The 17,264-nt window shown below is 37.0% G+C and overlaps 1 protein-coding gene and 1 pseudogene across 1 annotated transcript in view; one reads left to right on the top strand and one right to left on the bottom strand.

The window, feature by feature from the left end:
• Positions 1-17,264, top strand: part of RBM20 (RNA binding motif protein 20) — a 236,296-nt gene that overhangs the window by 33,840 nt on the left and 185,192 nt on the right. The gene's annotated exons all lie outside the window — the stretch shown is intronic.
• Positions 10,745-11,076, bottom strand: LOC114035605 (annotated as a pseudogene).

Genomic DNA, 17,264 nt, shown 5'->3' with positions numbered 1-17,264 from the left:
AAAAATAGTAAAGATCATCAACATTTTCAAGACCCTCTTGGATAGCATTCCATTTTTCATAACTACAGAAAGGGGGAAGTGAAGATGTAGAGCAGACTTACAGTTACAGTGTGTTTCTGGTCGGGCCAAACCTATAATTTTTCAAAATTGGATTAGCTTTGTTTTTGTAACTTATTTGGATGTGAAAAGCCACAAGCTTTTCCCTCTCCTTTGATTCCTGGAATTGATGGTGTGGCTATGAATTCCCCCTCTCTTTATCTCAGTTCAAATTTTCATACCCATAATTTGTAAACATTAAATGGTGTTGCTAATTCCTGCTGAACTAACTTTGTGTCTCCTTGTCTTAAAGCAGTCAGTGTATGTGTCTTCTTAGGGAATAAAACTGAAAAAAATGGAAATAACATTACTCACTTTCTGCTTCTGCATAATAAAGAACTTTGGATATGAATAGGTCTGAAAACATTTATCTTTAAGTAAAAGATTTAAAAGAGGCTTAATTTTAAATTACCCAACAAAATGAATGTGTGCTATATTAAAATTTTGAATTTAAAAAATAGGAATTAATTAGGAGAGTATTCATATTACAGAAGAATTTGTTGCAAGACTCATTTAGATGGTTATCTCCTTTCTGGATTTAAAGTGGTCTGTGATGAGCAGAAATTCATATTACGTATAACTTTTCAGGGACATCTATAGCATAATATTCTTCTGAGAGTAAATAAAACATATAAATGAAAAAATTGTTATTAGTTATCAATAATACAATTTCAAAAAGGCCACATATAAATATTCTTAATTCTCCCCATATTCCTAGAGGGAAATGCCTTAATTTTTTTGGATGTTTCAAAGTCTATTTTCATTTCTTTCCTTATTTAAGATAGAAACAAATATTATTTTACACTTATTATTGTCCTTATATAGTGAAATGAAATGAAACCATCATGCTTTTTCCTTTTTCTGACTTTAAACCAGTGCCTTGTTGGATCTGAATATAATAATAAACTTTTAAATATAATCACCCTTCTATTTTCATTCAAGCTTGGTCAGGGAATCAGAAAGCACCTCACCCCAGATTTCATAGTCTAGTTACAACTACAGAATCTTAAGAGTTGAAAGGCATCTAAATCAATTCCTTCTTTTGACCAATAAGGAAATAAGCCACTAGAGGGGAAATGACTCACCCAAGGTCATAGAGCTAATAAATGTCACAGACATTATTAGAACTCAGTTCTCCTGATTCCTAATCCATTGTTCTTTCTACTGCAACACTTGGCCTTTTTAGTTTTCTCTCCCTTCTTATGTCTAGTGAGGTTATAATAATATTTGCTGATATTTTGAGAATAAGTTAATGTTTTCAAAGTGCACTCAAAAGCATATGGAAGTGATTGTTGATAAATCAAAATAAATTAATTTTAAAAAATGGAAAAAAAAAAAGGTTTGCAAAGTGCTGCAATCCTGTGAGATACTACAGTTATTATCTTACAGAGGAGGAAACAGGCTCAGAAAGCTGAGGTGACTGGTAGTGTGTGTGTGTGTGTGTGTGTGTGTGTGTGTGTGTGTAACTCCATGGAACCTGATAGAGTAATAAGATGAGAAGGATCCTTACACTCTTTTCTTCCATTTGCCTAATGTTGTGAATTTGCCTGTGAACATTACACTTATTTTGAGCTGGCTGCTGCCCCTCTTTGGTCACATTGATCATTCGCTGTTAATTATGTCAGCTCCAGGGGCTCTTCTGCTCAGTTTGAGTCCCTGAAATTTTATTCCTTTGTGCCACATTTCAACCTCCTGAGAGCTGAGTTTTCTTCTGAACTCATATGTGTTAAATTTGGATTCTCTGTTTCACTGCAAGTGCTAAAGCAGCACTGAGTGGTATTCCTGAATAAAAATGACATGAGAACAGGCCGGCTGCCAAAGAATCAGCCCAGTGAAAGATCTAAAGGTCACCTAACCTAGGCCCCTTGACAGGCTGTTCCCTTAAATGAGCTTTGCAGAGAGGACAAGAAGTATCCACAAGTCCACTCCAGCAAACCAGGAGGCATCAGGTGCCAGGCAGCATCAGGAAGTGCAAGACTGTGGTTAGGCTTTCTAGTTCTGTTAAAATTCTTAATTAGGCAGCTAGGTGGAGCAGGGGATAGAGTGCAGGGCCTGGAATCAGGAAAACCTGAGTTCAAATCCAGCCGCAGACACTTACTACCTTGTGTGACTCTGGGCAAGTCATTTAACCCTGTTTGCCTCAGTTTCCTCATCTGTGAAATGGGCTAGAGAAGGGAATGGCAAACCACTCCAGTAACTTTGCCAAGAAAACCCCAGATGGGGTCACAAAGAGTCAGAGAAGACTGAAAACAATTAACCAACAACAAATCAATAGTGATTTGGAGCATTTTTTCATGTGACTATAAATAGCTTTGATTTCTTCTTCTAAAAAATGTGTTTGTATCCTTTGATCATTTATCAATTGGGAAATGGCTCTTTTTTTTTATAAATTTGACTAAGTTCCCTATATATTTGAGAAATGAGGTCTTTATCAGAAAAATTTGCTGTAAATTTTTTTAATATTAGTTCATGGTCTATGGCATTTTTTAGCAAAATGTAGTTTCCCTGATATTCTCTTCTAATTAGGTCTATTCTTGCTTTTACTTTGTCTGAGATCATGATTGCTACCCCTGCCTTTTTTTTTTATACTTCAGCCTCAACATAATAGATTCTATTCCAGCCCCTTATTTTAACTCTCTGTGCGTCTTTCTGTTTCAAGTGTATCTTTTATAAACAACATATTGTTGGGTTCTAGTTTCTAATCCATTCTGCTATGTGCTTCCATTTTATGGGTAAGTTCATCCCATTCACATTCACAGTTATGATTACTAACTATATCTTTCCCTCTATCCCATTTTCTTCTATTTATCCTTCTCTCTCTCTTTTTTATCCTGTACCTTTTCAAAAATCTGTTCGGCTTCTCAGCACCACCTCCCTTAATCTGCCTTCCTTCTTATCATCCCCCTCCCCATTATCCCCTTCCCCTCTTATTTCCCTATTGGGCAAGATAGATTTCTCTAACCAACTGAGTGTGTGTGTGTATTTTCCCTCTTTGAACCAATTCAACTGGGACTGAGGTTCAACAATTGCCTCTCTCCATTTTTTCCCTCCCCCGAAAAAGCTCTTCCTTGTGTGCCTATTTTGTGTGTGAAGATTTACCCCATTTTACCAGTTCCTTCCCCCTTTTTCCAGTGCCTCCCTCTTTTTCACTCCTTCAGTTTTTTTTAGATAATCCCAACAAAACCAACTCACACTCATGCCCTCTGTCTATGTAGATTCCTCTTAATTGTCATAATAATGATAGGGTTCTTAGGAGTTATGTGTATCATCTTCCCATATAGGAATATCAACAATTTAACTTTATTGTTGTCATTATGATGTCTCTTTCATGTTTACCTTTTTATGCTTCTTTTCTTGAGTCTTGTGTTTGAATATTACGTTTTCTGTTTATCTCTGGTCTTTTCATCAGGAATGCTTTAAAGTCCTCTATTTATCCATTTTTTTTTCTTTCAGAAGAATTTATACTAAGTTTTGCTGCATAGGTTATTCTTGATTGCAGTCCGAGTTCTGAAATATCATATTCTAAGTCCTTGGTGATCCTCACTGTGGCCCCATATTTGAATTGTGTAGTTTTTATGTTTCTCTTACCAAGGTGTTAATTCTTTTTTCATAATTTTCTTGCATCACTCTCAATTTTTTTCCAATTTTTCCTCCACCACTGTGTCAGACTTGTAATCTGTTTCCTGACTCCTAATTTTCAGGGGTTGTAAAGTATTTCTTAAAAACAAAACAAAGCACTCATTTTAAAAAAAAGGCTTTGCTATGAAAATAAACAGAAGCAAAAGAAAAGAACCACCAAATACCTGGAACTAAGAAGCAAATTAGAGTCTTTTTCTGAAGAGGAAGGAGCTAGACACTGAAGAGGAAAGAGTTGCTGACCCCAGGGAATAATGATATGAGATGATATTTATAAAAGAAACATCAAGTATAGATCAGAAGAAGAAGAGGAATGGTAGTGACTCTCTGTTGATGGGTACTCATGCAGTTTGACAGTCACCTTGATAACCATAGTGAAGTCTATTTTCTATCCAGGGCATGCACCTAAGAAATGTCACAGAATTTCCCAAGACTTTTCAAACTAGATGACTAGTATGTAATTCTGTTGATTCATGTGGACATGAATGATGCTACCAGAAGGAACAAGAAAGCATTGCTGAAGATTATGTCATCTTAGGCAAGAAATGGAATATCTTAGAGGTACAGGTTTTCATCCCTACTGTCCATTAAAGATGAGGGGTTCAGGAGCGAGAGGCAGATTTGTGAAGTGAATAGCTGGAAAAGAAGATAGTATCTGAGAGTTGGATTTGGATTTCTGGGTAAGAATATAAAATATAGGAATAACAGGTTCCTGGTCAGGGATGAAGTATACCCAGCAAAGGCTGTTGGTCAGAAAGGGATTTATGCTGAAAAGGAAGGGGGAGGTTGAAAACTGTCTGTCGATATTCATCACGCTAGATCCTAGAGTGAGTAGCTACAGTATCAGAAAAATAGGAATTGAAATGAGCAGAGGTTTTTGAGAGACACAATCCAAGAAAAGAACCAGAAATTAAGCCCATAGTGCCAGATGTCTATGGAAGAATGGAGGAGCAAGGAGACAAATTTGACTTTATAGATTACACAAACTGAGATTTTATGAAATGAGGTCCATAACTGGAATATGACTCTTGATAGTTACAATTAATTCAGAAGAAACAGAATAGGTAAAAGGGAGGGAAGAATAGAAATAAGGCATATATTAATAAGACATATTATAATTGCAATATTCCACAGACCATGTGCACAGACAGATGAAACTGATGAGTTCAGACACAGATTATATATCTGTCATAGAGTTTATACAGTAATAATGAAGAACTTTAATTATCTGAACATATGCTCAATAATTTCTTGATAATTACTGTCTTACATTAATGATAATTTCAGAAAGTAGAAGAATCAGCAAGGGGAGATTCTATTCTGGATCTGATTCTCACCATCACAGAGGAACTGTTTGGGTTGAGAATGATAGGACTTTTTTTTGAATGGTAATCACTCCATCTTAAATTTTGTGGTAGAGAAGGTAAGCAAAGCCAGGCATAACTGGAAATACACATCAGATTTTGGGAAAGAAATGATAGGCAGTTTTTTATGGATTGAAATTCTATAGGACAAGTCAGATGGAATGGAAAACTGTCAAGAATGGAATTTTAAAGACATAAAAAGAGACAATTCCAAAGGGGAGGAAAAAGGGAAGTTTTTCACAGTAGCTAATATAGATGAAGAGTGAAGTCATCATTTAACTTAGATTTTGAAAAGGCATATACAGAAGATGGAAACATGGGCAGGTAATAAGATGAATAAATAAGCCTGACACAGCCCTGTTAGAATAGTAATAAGAGTACTAAAGCTAAGAATGAACTGTGTTGGCACTGAAATATAAGGATAACAAAAAGTTGGGTTTTTTTTAAAGGTATACTTAGGAAAAGAAGGGGATTGAAGAAGGGATAGGATCATTGCTCAGGTGGGTGAGACTAAGACAACTGACCATAGAAGGCAGAGCTGCTCAGTTTTTGTTCTGTATCTGTTTTCTCTGCAAAAGAGAGTGACTTTTGGACTGGAAAGTACAAAATCAAAATGGCTATTAAGGAACTGATACCCGAGGTAAGTAAAGACATAATAAGACAGCAACTGGTTGCTGTTACTGAGTTCAAGTCAGCTGAACATAGATGGACCATATCCTCAAGTACTATAAGAAGTGGAAGATGTGATTGCTTGGACCACTCTTGGTGATCTTTGAAAGACTGGGGAAAACAAGAGAAGTTCTGTGGGATTGAAGAGAGGGAAATGTTATTTTCTTATTTATTTATTTTTAGTTTTCAATATTTACTTCCATAAGATTTTGAGTTTAAAATTTTCTTCCCCTCCCATTTCTTCCCTCATGTTCTTCCCCTCCCATTTCTTCTCCCCTACCCAAGATGGTATATACTCCAATCTAGGCTGTACATATACGTTCATGTTAAGCACATTTTCCCATTAGTCATGATGTAAAGAACAACTAGAACTAATGGGAGGAACCATGGGAATGAATTAATAAAACAAAACAACAAATGAAAAGGAGAGCAAACAGTATGCGTCTATCTGTATTCAGACTTCATATTTCTTTCTCTGGGTGTGGATAGCAATTTCCATCACAAATCTTTTGTAGTTGTCTTAGATTATTGCGTTGCTGTGAAGAGCCAAGTCTATCAAAGTCAGTCATCCCATATTGTGACTGTTTCTGTGTACAATGTTCTCCTGGTTCTGCTCATTTCACTTTGCATTATGTAAGTCTTTCCAATTTTTTTTTACTTCTGCCTACTTATCATTTCTTATAGCATAATAGTATTCCATTACATTCATATACCACAGCTTGTTTAGCCATTCCCCAATTGATGGGCATCCCTTCAATTTCCAATTCTTTGCCATCACAAAAAGAGCTACTATAAATATTTTTGTACATGTGGGTCCTTTTCTCATTTTTATGATCTCTTTGGGATACAGACCTAGAAGTGGTATTGCTGGGTTAAAGGGAATGCATAATTTTATAGCCCTTTGGGCATAGCCCCAAATTGCTCTCCAAAATGGTTGGACCATTTCACAACTCCATCAACAATGTATTAGTGTTCCAGTTTTCCTACATCTTCTCCAACATTTATCAATGTCCTGTTTTGTCATGTTAGTCAATCTGATAGGTGTTATGTGGTACCTCAGAAACATTTTGATTTGCATTTCTCTAATCGATAGTGATTTAGAACAATTTTTCATATGACTATGGTTTTAGTTTCTTCCTCTGACAACTGCCTGTTCATATCCTTTGACCATTTATCAATTGGGGAATGACTTATATTCTTATAAATTTGACTTAGTTCTCTATATATTTTAGAAATGAGGTCTTTTTCAGAAACACTAGTTGTAAATATTCTTTCCCAGTTTTCTGCTTCACTCCTAATCTTGGATGCATTGGCTTTATTTGTGCAAAAACTTTTTGATTTGATGTAATCAAAATTGTTCATTTTGCATTTCATAATGTTCTCTGTCTCTTGTTTCATTATAAATTCTTCCCTTCTCCATAGATTTGAAAGGTAAACTATTTCTTGCTCTTCTAGTTTGCTTATAGTATCAGTCTTTATATCTAAATTGTGTTACCATTTTGACTTTACCTTGGTATAGGGTGTAAGATATTGGTCTATGCCCAGTTTCTGCCATACTCTTTTCCAGTTTTCCCAGCAGTTTTTGCTAAATAGTGATTTCTTATCCCAGAAGCTGGTATCATTGGATTTATCAAATAGTAGATTAGTACAGTCATTGACTATTGTGTCTTGCATACCTAGCCTATTCCACTGATCCACCACTCTATTTCTTAGCCAGTACCAAGAAGTTTTGATGATTGCTGCTTTATAATACAATTTAAGATTAGGTACAGCTAGTCCACCTTCACTTGCATGTCTTTTCATTAGTTCCTTTGATATTCTGGACTTTTTGTTCTTCCAGATGAGTTTTGTTACTGTTTTTTTCTAGCTCTATAAAATATTTTTTGGTAGTTTGATTGGTATGGCACTGAATAAGTGAATTAAGGTAGGTAGAATTGTCATTTTTTTTTATTATATTAGCTCGGCCTACCCATGAGTAACTGATATTTTTCCAGTTATTTAAATCTGACTTTATTTGTGTGAAAAGTGTTTTGTAATTGTGTTCATGTAATTCCTGGTTTTATTTTGGCTGGTAGATCCCCAAATATTTTATACTGTCTACAGTAATTTTAAATGGAATTTCTCTATCTCTTGCTGCTGGTCTTTGTTAGTAATATATAGAAAGCCAATGATTTGTGTGGGTTTATTTTATATCCTGCAACTTTGCTAAATTTGTTTATTATTTCAAGGAATTTTTTACTTGATTCTCTAAGATTCTCTAGATACACTATAATATGTGCAAAGAGTGATAACTTTGTTTCTTCTTTGCCTATTCTAATTCCTTCAATTTCTTTTTCTTCTCCAATCTCTACAGCTAACACTTCTAGCACAATATTGAATAACAATGGCGATAATGAACATCCTTGTTTCACCCCAGATCTTATTGGAAATGCTTCTAGTTTATCCCCATTGCATATATGCTTGCTGATGTTTTTTTTTTTAATAAATACTATCTATCATTTTAAGGAAGACTCCATTTATTCTTATACTCTCTAGTGTTTTTAAAAGGAATGGGTGTTATATTTTGTCAAATGCTTTTACTGCATCTATTGAGATAATCATATGATTTCTGTTAGTTTTGTTGTTGATATGGTCAACTATGCTGATAGTTTTTCTAATATTGAACCAGCCCTGCATTCCTGGTATAAATCCTATCTGGTCATAGTGTATTATCCTCGACATGAGTTATTGTAATCTCTTCGCTAATATTTTATTTAAAATTTTTGCATCTATATTCATTAAGGAAATTGGTCTGTAATTTTCTTTTTCTGTTTTGGCTCTTCCTGGTTTAGGTATTAGCAGCATATTTGTATCATAAAAAGAATTTGGTAGGACTTCTTCTTCACCTATTTTCCCAGTTTATATAGTATTGGAATTAGTTGTTCTTATGTGTTTGATAGAATTCACTTATAAACCCATCTGGCCCTGGAGATTTTTTCTTAGAGATTTCATTGATGGCTTGTTCAATTTCTTTTTCTGAAATGGGGTTGTTTAAGTATTTTGTTTCCTCTTCTGTTAATCTGGGCAATTTATATTTTTGTAAATATTCATCCATTTCATTAAGATTGTCAAATTTATTGGCATGCAGTTGGGAAAAATAGCTCCTAATTATTGTTTCTATTTCCTCTTCATTGATAGTGAATTCACCCTTTTCATTTTTGATGCTGGTAATTTGGTTTTCTTTTTTCTTTTTTTAAATCAAATTAACCAAAGGTTTATCTATTTTATTGTTTTTTTCATAAAAGCAACTCTTAATCGTATTTATTAGTTCAGTTTTTCTTAATTTCAATTTTATTAATTTCATCTTTGGTTTTCAGAATTTCTAATTGGGGATTTTCAATTTGTTCTTTTTCTAGCTTTTTTGTTGCATGCCCAATTCATTGATCTCTTCTTTCTCTATTTTATTCATATAAGTATTTAGAGATATAAAACTTCCACTAAGGACCACTTTCACTGTATCCCATAAGTTTTGGCATATTGTTTCATTATTGTCATTCTCTTGGATGAAGTTATTGATTTCTATTATTTGTTGCTTGACCCACTCATTCTTTAGGATTACATTATTTAGTTTCCAATTAGTCTATCTTTCCATGGCACGTTATTACATGTAATTTTATTGTATCATGATCTGAAAAGGATGCATTTAATATTTCTGCCTTTCTGCATTGGATTGTGAGGTTTTTATGACCTAATACATGGTCAGTTTTTGTGTAGGTGCCATGTGCCTCCAAGAAAAAGGTGTCTTCCTTTCTGTCCCCATTCAGTTTTCTCCAGAGGTCAACCATATTTAACTTTTCTAAGATTCTGTTATCTCCTTAACTTCTTTCTTGTTTATTTTGTGGTTAGATTTATCTAGTTCAGAGAGAGGTCCCCCACTAGTATAGTTTTGCTGTCTATTTCCTCCTGTATCCCCCTTAACTTCTCCTTTAAGAATTTGGCTGCTATACCACTTATTGCATATATGTTTAGCAATGATATTACTTCATTATCTATGGTACCTTTTAGCAGGATGTAGTTTCCTTCCTTCTCTCTTTTAATTAGATCTATTTTTGCTTTTGCTTTGTCTGAGATCAGACTTGCTACCCCTACTTTTTTTTTTACATCAACTGTAGCACAATATATTCTGTTCCAGACTTTTACCTTTACTCTGTGTGTATCCCTCTGCATCAAATGTATTTCCTGTAGACAATATATCGTAGGTTTATGGTTCTTAATCCACTCTGCTATCCATTTCCATTTTATGGGAGAGTTCATCCCATTCACATTCACCATTTTGATTACTCTTGTGTCTTACTCTCCATCCTATTCCCCTCCCTCCTTGTTTATGTATTTTTCTCTCCTTTTTCCCTTTCCCTCCTCAGTAGAGTTTTGGTTTCAACCACAGTCTCTCTCAGTCTGCCCTCCCTTCTATTAGCCCCCTCCCTTTTCTTTTCCCTTTACCCTTTCTACTTCCTATAGGGTATGTTAGATTTCTATACCTAACTGATTATGTTATTCCCTCTTTGAACCAAATGTGATGAGAGTAAGGTTCAAACAATGCTCATCTCCTTCCCTTCTTTCCCTCTACTGTGTTTGATTTCTATGCCTTTTCATGTGATGTAATTTATCCTTGTCTGCCTCCTCCTTTCTTCTTCTCCCAGTACAATCCCTTTTCTTCACTTAATTAGATTTTTTGCCATCACTTAAAGTCAAACTTAAACCCATGTCCTCTGACTAAGTATACCCCCTTTTAAATGTCATAATGACATTACAATTCTTTATTTTTTTTTTTTCACATTTCACATTTGATTTAATCTGTGGACTCTCACCAGAGATCTCTCTCCTGGCATAAGTTACTAATAATATTAACAACACAAACAGTCAATTCCCTTGGAAAACTAGCAGACAACATCTTGTTAACCCCAGCAAGAGTCTTTCTGTGCACGCCGATCCCCTTTCCCTCAGTAGACATGCACCATGCCATATAGGAAAGTCCAGAAAAGTACATAGGTGAAGAGCCCCCTAACAAGGCCCCCGGAAAGAGCGGTCGCCTGGATTTGAAATACTTGTTCCATCGTCTTCCGGCCTTGAGGGCTAGAAGCAGAGAGAGGAGGGTGGATGCCAGGAAATAGAAGACGAAACCGTAGAAGCTGGTCAGTCCCAGGATCCCTGCTGTTGCCCCAGAGAGGGCCGACACGAATGTCCTGCAATAGTCCAGAACTGCGGCGTTCCCGCGGACGGCAGCCTCGCTAATGAAGGGGGGCCCGTCATGCTTGGTGGCCGTGGCGGCCATGGCTCTCCCTGACGCTCCTCTGGGTGGCACTGGTCTGGGTGGCGGTGGCAGCGGTGACAGCATCATTCCCTCAGGTGGGCGGAGATGACAGTGACTGCACAGATGCCATCTTGGCTCTGAGGCTGCCGGGAGAAGAGCTGACATTACAATTCTTAAGAGTTACAAGTGTCATCTTCCCTTGTAGGGATATAAACAGTTTGCCCTTATTGATGATATGATGTTGTTTTTTTCTTTCCTGTTTACCTTTTTATACTTCTCTTGAGTCTTGTATTTGAAGGTCAAATTTTCTGTTGAGCTCTGGTCTTTTCATCAGGAAGGTTTGGAAGTCCCCTATTTCATTGAATGTCCATCTCCTCCACTGAAATATTATGCTCAGTTTCTCTGGGTAGTTGATCCTTGGTTGTAATCCAAGCTCCTTTCCCTTGTGGCATATTGTATTCCATGCCCTCTGATCTTTTAATGTAGAAGCTGCAAGGTCCTGCGTAATCCTGACTGTGGTTCCATGATATTTAAATTGTTTCTTTCTGGCTACTTGCAGTATTTTCTCTTTGATTTGGTAGTTTTGGAATTTAGCTACTATATTCCTTGGCATTTTCAATTTGGGATCTCTTTCAGGGGGTGATTGGTGGATTCTTTCCATGACTAATTTGCCCTCTGGTCCTAGGACCTCAGGGTGGTTTTCTTTGATGATTTCCTGAAGGATATTGTCCGGGCTCTTTTATTCATCATGGTTTTCAGGTAGACTAATAATTTTTAAATTGTCTCTCCTGGATCTATTTTCCAGGTCTGTTGTTTTACCAATGAGGTATTTTACATTTTCTTATATTTTTTCATTCTTTTGTTTCTGTTTGACTGATTCTTGCTCTCTCATAGAGTCATTAGCTTCCACTCTCCCCATTCTAATTTTTGAGGAGTTGTTTTCTTCTATTAGATTTTGTACCTCCTTTTCCATTTGGCCAATTCTACTTTTTTTTTTTTTTGATTTTTTGGTGAGGCAATCAGGGTTAAATGACTTGCCCAGGGTCACACAGCTAGTGTCAAGTGTCTGAGGCCAGATGACTCCAAGGTCAGAGTTCTATCCACTGTTGCCCTAGAGCTCTATCTAGATGCCCCCCAATTCTACTTTTTAAGGACATATTTTCTGCAGTTAATTTTTGTCCTTCTTTTTCAGCTATTGACTCTTTATTGCATACCTCTCATTTCTTTTCCCAATTGTTTTTCTACCTCTTTTATTTGACTTTTAAAATCCTTCTTGAGCTCTTCCAAGAAGACTTTTTGGGCTTGAGACCAGTTCATACTGCCCTTTGAGGTTTTGATTGTGGGTATATTAATAATGTTGTCCTTTTCTGAATTTGTGCCTTGATCTTCCTTTTCCCAAAAATAAGAATCTATGGTCATTTTCCATTTCTGCTTTTTGTTCATGGTGTTTGCCTATTTTCTGACTTTTTACAAAAAAAAACAAAACACAACAAAAAAACCCACAAAAACTGTTGAGCTCTCCTACTGGAGCTAAGGAGGCACTTACCCAAGCTTCTTTTGCTGCTCACGGGGGACTTACACTTGAATGTTTGGCTCCTGGTTGCCTGGGCCTTGCACAACGATGTTTCGCTGTTGGTGGGTTTCTGTCAGCCTGGAGCTTTCCTTCTGGAAAAGCTCCCAGAGTGCTTCCCAGGGTTGTGTTGAGGAATTAGGTGATTTCACTACTGGACAACATGGTTACCTGTGGTTCTTTTCCAAGCTGGTGTCTACCAGTTCCCCTTCTTGTATTGAGGCTCTCAGGGGTCCTGGTGTTGGCAGTTGCCTGTTCCACCAACCTGGGTCTCAGGATCTCCCCCTGGTATGCTGAGGTAGGGCTTTCCACTGGCTTGCTGGAATGTCTCCCTGTACTGCTTCCCCTCCTCCAGAGTGAGAAAGGGCTTTCTTGTTAATCCCCTAAGCTTCCTGGGGTACAAGACTGCTGTGCCCTGTCTTTTTTTTTTTTGGTGAGGCAATTGGGGTTAACTCAGTGTTATGTGTCTGAGGCCACATTTGAACTGAGGTTCTCCTGACTCCAGGGCCAGTGCTCTCTCCACTGAGCCACCTAGCTGCCCCTGTGCCCTCTCTTTTTGCTGGCTCAGGGTTTTTCCTGGGTTGATATTTTCTGGGCTTTCGGAGGTCAATGAGGGAGAGTGAGAGCGACTTACTTCTTACTCTGCCATCTTTTGTTATTTTCAAAATGGGGAAGAAGGTGGAATCTGAAAACTAGACAAGTGAGATTGATTATACCTGGCAAAATTCTAGAAATTTTATTAAAGGGATGGTTAATGAACAGATAGGGAAAAATAGATTACTGTAAAAAGTCAGCATGACTTCATTAGTTCATGTCATGACAGACTAAATTTAATTTCTTATTTGAAAGGATTACTAAACTGGTAGATGAGGGCAATATAGTAAATATAGTTTACCTAGGTTCTTAACATTTGCTTAATTAAACTACTTTAATTTTGAGTTTCCTACAAAACATAGAAGGTAAAACCAGGGCACTGTCATTAGTTTAAAATTCATTATAACATCTGGTGCTGTGTTTGCATTCCGCTGGCTGAAATCAGGATCCATGTAAATTGCTGGTTTTGCGATTCTCCTTCTTGGGTCTCTTTAGTAATGGTGCTGAACACTGTTAATTATATTGGGTGTAGGAGAGGGTAGGGGAAAGTGTATACATTTATATTTTGAAGGCAGAATATTTAATGGGCTTCAAAATAAAGTTCAGCAATGCATGAAATAATTCCAGGATGGAAGAAATGAAACAAAGAATGAATTTTTTGGGTAACACTGTAAGGAGAAGCACTGCAGCAAGACGAAATACTAATTAGGAACACCACCCTCATAATTTATGGAGGGAATCTACCCAAGGCTTTTCACACTCTGAATTCCTAAAAACTCCCAACTTTGGATTTTTCACAGGAAATTTTTTTTATGCATGACATTTCTATGTTGTGGACTTTACCCTTCTTCTCCACACGCCTCCTCCCAACTGTTTCCTTCAAATATTGCATAATCCACAATCAAAACATTACTGCAGGAGGGGAAAAATTAGATTTGTAGGATGCATATGTTTTCTGTGGCTTCTAGATTCTCTCTCTCTCTCCCCCCTTTCCTCTCCCCCCTTTCATCTCCCCCTTTCCTGGTTTTAACAAGTTTTTGTTCTTGCCCCTGGCTGCTTTATGTGATCAAGCTGTTTGCCTTCCCTGTTCCAACCAAATGGATATGTGCATCTGATATACATGTAATATGTCTTGGATTTTTCATGGAGCAGGTTGGACTATAAATCCTTGGTTTTATGAAACAGCAAATGCTTAAGAGATTTTGGTGCTTTTCTAAAACCTTTCGTGGATAGTTACAATGCCAGTCACCTGAGGGTACTAGATTTGTTTAAATAAACCCAAATGTATCAAAAGTGGCTTTTAAAATCAGGGATCTCAGACACCTGGTAGTTATGTCTTGGACTTTGACTGATATTCCCTGCTTGCAGCTGGCAGTCTTTGAGTTCACTAATGATGATGATATCATTGTTGTTGTTGTTATTGTTAAAGATGATGTTTCTGGCATGTAGAATGAAAACAATGACTTTGTGAATTGCTCACACTGGATGCAGGGGAGTATGCCCTCTCAGAACTAGCTCCTTTCCAAGACTGATTGACTGACATGGCAGTTGTTACTAAGTATGTAACATATGTGTTTGAAAAATTAGGATATGTTTCATTATGGATGCTGTATTTTCCCATGAGCAAGTTTATCTCAGTTACTTGAAGTTACAGTGAAATACACACATGAGTCTGATGTCTGGGGACACTGAGAGCATCTCTGCCTTGTCTTCTTCCCCTGTGATTCAGTGTTGTAAACTAATAAAGCTCATGCTTGTAGCATATCTCAAAAAGACTTCTTATTGAAGCTGTCCACATTGTATCAAGCTTGAACTATATGGAGTTATATTATGGAGGACATAATGGACACATACGAATCCATATATTTAATGAGACCTTTTTTATACCGGGTTCTATTCAATTAAAAAAAACAACTTGACTACAACAACTGTTCTGTCATGGGAGAGAGGGAAAATTAATTATGAGTTAAATGACACCTAGCAGAAAACATGGAATATCATTTTTCTTATCTCCTTAGTTGAGTTTTTGGTACGATTGATATTGAATTTCTGAAACATTGTATGGCAATTGATCTTCAAATGTTGTTTGTTTATCCTAAGTCATTAAATCTTCTGCAGCCGAGTTGAGCCCATAGTGATGATGGGGAGAGTGGATTGTCAGGGATGGAAGAAACGTGAAGGCACTCTCTGGCACTAACAGAATGAGATGCAGAGACATAACACACTTCCACCACAGCAGATGGAGCTGCGTGACCATGTCACTATACTCCTTAGTTTCTTTATCTATTAAATGGGACTAAGGCTTATACTTAGTTAATGTTACCTTACAGGACTGTTATTAATAAAGCACTTTATAAACTTTAAAGTGCGATATTAAGTGTGTGACATCATCGTCAGGTCATAAGATTCATAAATAGAAGAGACCTGGTGGTATGGTAGAGTGCTGAACCTGTAGTCAGGAAGACCTGAATTCAAATTCAGCCTCAGATACTTATTAGCTGTGTGAGCTTGGGCAAGACACTTAATCTCTATTTGTCTCAGTTTCCTCATCTGTAAAATGTGTGAGCTTGGGCAAGACACTTAATCTCTATTTGTCTCAGTTTCCTCATCTGTAAAATGGAGATAATAATAGTATCAAGGTTGTTGTGAGAATCCAATGAGATAATGTAAATCACTTAGCTCAGTGCCTGGCACATAGTAAACACTATATAAATGTTTACTGTTATTGTTATTATTATCATTATTATTAACCCCAACCATATAGAAGAGAAAAGTCTCCTGGAAAAGGAAAGTGACTTGCTGAAAGTCACAGAGCAAGTTGGTAAGAAAGTTAGCATTAGAATCCAGGTGTTTTAGTCCAGCATTTTCTTTTTTTACTGTATGCCACACTGCCTCTTTATGTCTCCTAGAAGTCTGTTACTTAAAAGAAAAGGAAAATTAAAAAAATAAAACAAGAAAATATAAATTGTTGAGTTGGCCTGATGCTGTTGTGTATTAGGCTGTTATTTTGGGTAAGAAGTTACTGTGTTTGGCAAAGACCTAGAATGCTTGTGGGTTTGGAAGGAGACCCAGAGTGGATGGTTAGCTTTGTGATTGGGTGCGTTGGCTTCTTCAGACAGAAGAGACTGAAATTATTTTCAAAGTAGGGGAAGGAAGGGGCAGGCCATGGAACAACCATGAAAGGTTCTTTCCATGGCTAAATTGCTCATTCATAAAATGCCCCTTTTTCCCTTCCCACATGGCATTTGTCCACCTCTGTATTTCACACTACAGGCATCCCATCCTCTTGAAGCAAATAAAAATCTTAGAATTTTAGAACCAGAAAAGGACTTCAGAGGACACCTAGACCAGTCCATTTATTTTTCACAGGAGGTAACTGAGAGCTGAAGGGGAGAAACTGTCAGCTACAGAATGGGGACTGAGCAGGTTCTTTATTCTCTGGGCTTCTTCATCTTTCTTTCTCATCCAAATGATAAATGACTTTAGTACTTGCAGGTCTTATGTGATCCTGACTCTGGCGAGGATATTTGGTCAGCTCCAAGCACTGACAGTCACTAGTTAAAAGCACATAGGCACCTGTATGCTGTAACACTGGACTGTATTCATAGATGAGGCTGCTTCCCTGAGGTGAGATTTGAAGGGCTCAGTTTGTGCAGGTGGGTTTGTTAGGAAAAAGACAAGTCATAGAAGAATGATTCTTATGCTACCAGGCACCCACCCAGAGGACATCCTCCAAAACTTTGTCTTTACAAGATCTCTTTTTATGAGTGCTTAATGAAGAAATAATCTGCACCTTTCTTCATTTCTCTTTTTGCATTTCTGACACTCTCCCTCTCTTAGTAACTCTTCCCCCTAGTCTTCCCTTTCCATGACTCTTTTCCCTCCTCCTCCCCATGACTCAATGTCTCCATTTCTCTGTTTCTTTGTCTCTGTATCTCCCTCCCTCTCCCACATATATGCATGCTTATATTCTTCCTTCAGGTAACTCCCCCCCCAAACCCTCTCTCTCTCTCTCTCTCTCTCTCTCTCTCTCTCTCTCTCTCTC

This window comes from Vombatus ursinus, unplaced genomic scaffold (genome assembly GCF_900497805.2).
Source record: "Vombatus ursinus unplaced genomic scaffold, bare-nosed wombat genome assembly UNPS02009205.1, whole genome shotgun sequence".
In the NCBI taxonomy this organism is placed as follows: Eukaryota; Metazoa; Chordata; class Mammalia; order Diprotodontia; family Vombatidae; genus Vombatus; species Vombatus ursinus.
Note: the sequence above shows the minus strand (reverse complement) of the source record. Positions and strands in the feature narration are given on the sequence as shown.